Below are 6000 nucleotides of genomic sequence, written 5' to 3'. Positions count from 1 at the left end.
ACTTATTGCTACTCAGAATACACATTGTCTTGTAATACTTGCCGTCTGGGTCCAGAAAATACGTATATGCGAAACATCACGACGATCCTGCATCATATTGAGATGCGAGGTGGACTGGGCCTATATTAAAGACAAGTACTTCGAACAATGTGTGACTGCACTTTCTTTCGTGTGTCATTATTTAAAGACAAATAAGAACATTTGCAATGATGCATGTACCTATCGATGTAATGAATAAAATCCTTGCTCAAAGTGAAGGGGGGCATATGTATGTTCCCCAGTAGGCCATACCGATGTTCCCCGAAATCCTTACCATATAACCCTATCCCTAACCCTAACTCTAAGGATTTTGGGGAACATCGGTATTGGGGAACATAGGTATTGGGGAACATTGCGAGACCCCAAAGTGAAGAGAGGACTGGTACCAAATACAGGGGAAATCATTCCGCCTGAAATGGTATCATTCGGGAAAATCAGTGAAGGTGGTTTACATGTAAATTGCGTTAGCAACATAATCCAGTTTACTAGACTCCAAAAATTGTACATACGTTTTTCCTGTTATCTCAAAATGTCTAGTATATTTAAACGTACACAGGATCATTTGCTGTCTGTTCATTTTTTTTTATCATTTGAAGCAACACAATTACTCAAAATCTTAAGAAGGGTGCATGACAACTAAACCTCAAATTAGTTTTGCCCTTCACCGACGTGTAACAACTAAACCTGATGAGATTTTTAGCTCAGTAGCTACTATAAAATATATGTACAATTTGTTCGGTCTTGCAACTGGATTCCATTGCTAATGCACATTTTTAAAAAAAGGAAGTGGTGCCGGCCTTTATTGATTATTTTTATTTCGATCGAAACCATATCTGGCAGAATAATTTCAACGATAATTTCAACAGACCCAACTTCACTTTCAGCACGGTTGTTCTCATTCAATTGGTATGTACTTAATGTTCCCACGTGACTTCAAGATTAACAGAAAGTGGCATTTGCGCATCTACTTCTACGGAGGCAAATTCAGCGTAGGATCTTCTGTTCCCAATCAAGCAATCAAACAAACAAACAAACACCCCAACAAACAAAAAAACAAACCAACACCCCAACACCCCAACACCCCCAACAAACGGTAAGCTTTGATTGTTGTGTGCTTAATGCACATTAATCGCGGCACACGCCCAACAACACTATGACGCATGCACCCTGACGCGAATAATGTTTCACGTGCGCATGCAAGATGGTATGCGATTTGATATAACATTCATATAGTTTTGCAAAATTGACAAAAAAAACGTACTGGTTCTTAACCAATTAAATGACACAATGCAACGTACGCATGATACAACAAACACTTTTTTTAACCTGTCTATAGAGGGATCAGTTGCGTTAATGCCAAAAGTAACCTACCGAATTATTTTTAAAAAGCTTACTTGAATTGGAGATCGCACACTGTAACTAACAATCCGTGAAATTATTCCGTCTGGGTTGCTGTCATTTAGAAGACATATGTAGGGGCATAGTTTCCATCGAAGTATTTTGGGAAACACAGAACGCTATTGACGACATCGTGTTTCATGATCAAAAGGTTGTGCATGTTTTTTTTCCCATTGTTCTCGCGAAAAGTGTAATATCCACTGAGCTGAAACTTCAACGGATTAGGTTTTGAACATTGTTCTTTCGATTTTGAGTGGTGGTATTATTGGAAATGAACAAAATGCATGCAAAGCTAATGATCTTAATTATATGTCTTCGGCCAAAAAAAGAGTCTCCGGTTTCTGGTATGGAGCTTGCCCCAAAAGTGGTGCGGCGACGCGGCTTTTTTTTTTACTTTTTTTTTTTCAAATGTCGGCTGATGACTGCAAATGGTGCCAGACTAAATTTAGTGCAAAATATATGGGAGTCCAGAGAGGCCACATAAAGCTTATACTCGATCGTAACCCCATCTAAAAATACGTTAAAATTGTGCAGCAGCAGGATTCCAGTCAAACCAGTGAGTTTGGCGGTTTTGAGACATCATCTTTCATTGAAATTTTTTTTTTCATTTTGCCGACGCACATGGCTACGGCGACACGCACGCATACCAGAAACCGGAGACTTTTTTTTGGCCTTATTAACTAAAAGCTGATTTACCTGATCATAGATCGGGTAGGGCGTAGTGTTGGGGGTGAAAATGTGGGGAGTTAAATGTAAATGGGGGATATAGTTGAGGAGACATGCAGTTATAGAAAAGCAATTTCTGTGGTGTGATCTGAGGCAATTTCTGACCACTGAAACCAATTTCAGCAAAAGATCATCTGTTAAAGTTTTGAGTTTTGAGTAATAGAATCATTACTGTAGGCTACAATTTTTATTCGGGGAAGAAAAAGTGGGGGGGGGGACCAAACAATGTCCCCCACTTTAAAATGTGTGGGGGGGGGGGGTCCCCTGTCGATTTACGCACATGATAATTTTGTACCATGTCAACTGTCTGTAAAATGTTCCCGTTGGTCTGTTAAATTGGCATTTTGTGAGGCAGTCGCATATTGTGGGAAAACGTAGTGAAAAGGTAACCGTAGTACACAGGCGAAGGCTGATTGTACAGTTTTGACAATAAATCGTAATGCAATAAAACGTCACAGATGTCATTTGAAATGAAAAATGTTGAGTGTTACAAACGGATAAAATTACAAACGGTTGGAATCATGGAGGAAGGTAATTAAGTTTCAGTATTGGACTCTTCAACAAACGTAAACTTGAACTTTTTACAATTTGCGAGACCGTCTGCGAGGAAAAAGTCGATTCTTTTATTCAAGTTGGTTCAACCATCTATATAAGAGAAAGTTTTACTCAGCCTCCGAGAAATGTTTGCTCCTGAAAGGATCCGAGACCGCGGTCTCCCGCAACGCCAAAATGGCTCCACGTCCGTGAAAAAAATGTGGAGGGTGTCTTCTGCTGGGTTGGACACTTTTTCGTCGTTTTTTTTTGTGTGACTGCGTTTAAGATAGCGATATTTGAAGCAATGCATCGATCCTTCGTTAATCCCAAACAGGCCCCCGAACTATAACGCGACACTGAATTATTTTTATTATACGTGGCGGGCAGCGAACTCACAACGTTCAGCCTTGGTGGAAGCATGGAGCTATAAACACATGATGGAAGCAACAGAGCACTTTATCACGTCACGTGCTTGTGCTTCAAATAGCGAGCACCGTAGACCCAACCTTGTTTCCAGGGTGTGGAGTAGGCTGCAGTACGCGTTGCCATCGACGGTTTTACGCATAGCTCGGAAGTACTACGCAGTGTAGACTTTCGATTGGTCAGACCGCGCAAGGCATACTAATGTGTAGTCCTTCTGAGTATTCGTTGCACTCGGCGCAGGGGCGGCAAGCAAAGCATAGGAAACAGTAGGGACACGTGGTGGCCACCCACCATGGAGAAAAATATTTTGCCAAGGTCACCCCATACTACCGTTTGGTGAACACTTTTGTAGAACACGTAAACGGAAGCCCTACGTTGAAGCCGCTGACCTCGCACCAGTGGCGTAAACATGAATTGTTCAGTGGGGGGCGCTGGGGAGGGGGGGGGCTGGAACATTTCATGGGGGGCGTCATGTAGATCAATGATAATTTGTTTAGAAACTCAAAATCTCAGTGGGGGGCGACTGGGGGGCGACAAGGTTTCATGGGGGGACTGTCGCCCCCCCCCCTTCCCCCGTGGCTACGCCACTGCCTTGCACAGTCTGGACTCGCAGAAAAGCCAGCACAGGGGGCGGCCAGGCAGTCAACGTCACAAGCGCACACGATGGCAAATTCCTGTGCAAAACGCAGTCACGAAAAATCGACGAAACGGATCGCCGGTCCGTACGGGAAAATTAGGACGACCCAAAGTGCCCTACCCGGCGGAAGACACCCTCCGCATTTTTCCACGGACGTGGAGCGATTTTGGCGCCGCGGGAGCCCGCGGTCTCGGATCCTTTAAGGAGCAAACATCGTCTCGGAGGCCGAGTAAATCTCTCTCTTATATATATAGATAAGTGAGTGGTATCGTGTATGTCGTCACCGACACCACGAACTGACACCCGGTGGTCAGCGTTGCATAAATACAAATCGGAGAAAAACGCTTTTAAAGGTTTGACACGAATTTATTCAGTAAAATATTCCATCTTTCTTAGAGGTTTTAGTATCACTTAACGTGAAAATGCTTAAACTACTCAATTATAAACGTTATATTGTGAAAATCTGCTTAGTTAATTAGCAATTAAATGATTAAGATGGGTGTCAGTTCGTGAAAACGAAAATTTATGTGTTTTTGGAGAGTGCACGCATGCGATAGTATACAAATAACGAATGTTTGTGAGTGCGATGGTAAGAATAATTTCATGAGGTGACAGATTGAATGTTCTATTCCACGAGGCGAAGCCGAGTGAAATAGAACATTCAATCTGTCACCGAATGAAATTATTCTTTCCATCGCACGAACGTAAAACATTCGTTATTTGTTTTATACAACACCTGAATAAATTCTCGTCATTTGATTGGTAAATAAATTATTATAAACTACAATTTATTTTGATTTTAAAGATGTTGAACTACCCCTTCACGAAAATGTTTGAACCCAACGCTGTAGCGCTGGCTCTTTGGAACAATACGCGCTACGCTGAACGCGCACACCAGCATGCATTTTGCACGCAAATACCGCGTCATGGAACAAGCGCAAAGTGAAACGGTATATAACGCATGGGTATAACGCATGATCGCACCGTGCATTATACCGAATAATAATATGTCACGTGATCTACAATTCACCAATCAGATGACGGGGATTTATTCAGGTGTTGTATAATGTTAGTGAGTGTCAGTTCGTGAAAACCAAAATTGACGCGTTTTGGGAGAGTGCACGCACACACTGCGAATGCGTGCGCGCACTCTCCAAAAACACGTCAATTTTCGTTTTTTACGAACTGACACTCCCTAACGCTATTGCATGCGCGCACTCTCCGAAAACACGCAAATTTTTGTTTTCACGAACTGACACCCTATGCAGGGTCACTTCGTGGTAACAAAATGTACCAGAATTGACCAATTTCTTGAAAATTCATTAGTAAACTTTGCTTATTTTAGATGATTTCAGCAATTTTAACTTTGTCATGTTAAACTTCATGATACAAACTGCTAATATGTGCAAAAAAAGAAAATTTGAGTTTAAAAAAACAACTTGTACACGTGATGCAGAGGGTGTCAATTCGTGGTGTCGGTGACGATGTGTTGGAGGATGCATGTGCACTGAGTGCAGCAGGTTATATGAAGAACATCAGAGACATAATATTTGGTCCGAAATCCCCAAATATATCGCTTCAGTTTCCCACTCCGGTTAAAATGCATTCAACAAACACGGGTGCTTTCGTTTGAACCAATTTAGGCCTTCTCCGTTGGTCATTTCACCTTCACCCTCAGATGGTAAAACCTACCGAAAATGACCTGTCCATGGCATACGTGTCCCTGACCTTAGAATCAACTTTCAAGGCGCCAATTACAGATGTCCCAAAATAGAACAAGAATAAAAGGCCCCCACAGTAAAATACCCCAAGAACAGCAAAACCACAGTCATGCGCCTTGACATTCAAGATCATGTGTGTGCGCCACCGGCATGATAATAAACGCCCACTGCTGGCCCTGACATTGGTACGCAATGCAATCGCTTTGACTTTCCGCACCGACTCGGCTTTGGTTGTGAACTCAGAACCTCGGTTCACATAAACTGAACAGCTCTGTAAACACTCCAGCTCGACACATGAAAGGTGGAAATCTATTTTTGTGCTCTCTTTGTCTGAACATATTTTACATACGACGTTTCTTGCACACTGCATGTAGTCACTACCCATGTTGTTCGTTGAAACTTGAGTTTCGTGGGTTCAACGGTTGTGTGAATTCAGAACAGCGTTTTCATATCGGATGAAAAAGACAGTGAGAATTTATAGTTGCACTCCTTCTGCAGGTATGTACACTATTTTCTGTTCTT

Source organism: Patiria miniata, unplaced genomic scaffold (assembly GCF_015706575.1).
Source record: "Patiria miniata isolate m_02_andy unplaced genomic scaffold, ASM1570657v1 HiC_scaffold_22, whole genome shotgun sequence".
NCBI classification, from domain to species: Eukaryota; Metazoa; Echinodermata; class Asteroidea; order Valvatida; family Asterinidae; genus Patiria; species Patiria miniata.
Note: the sequence above shows the minus strand (reverse complement) of the source record.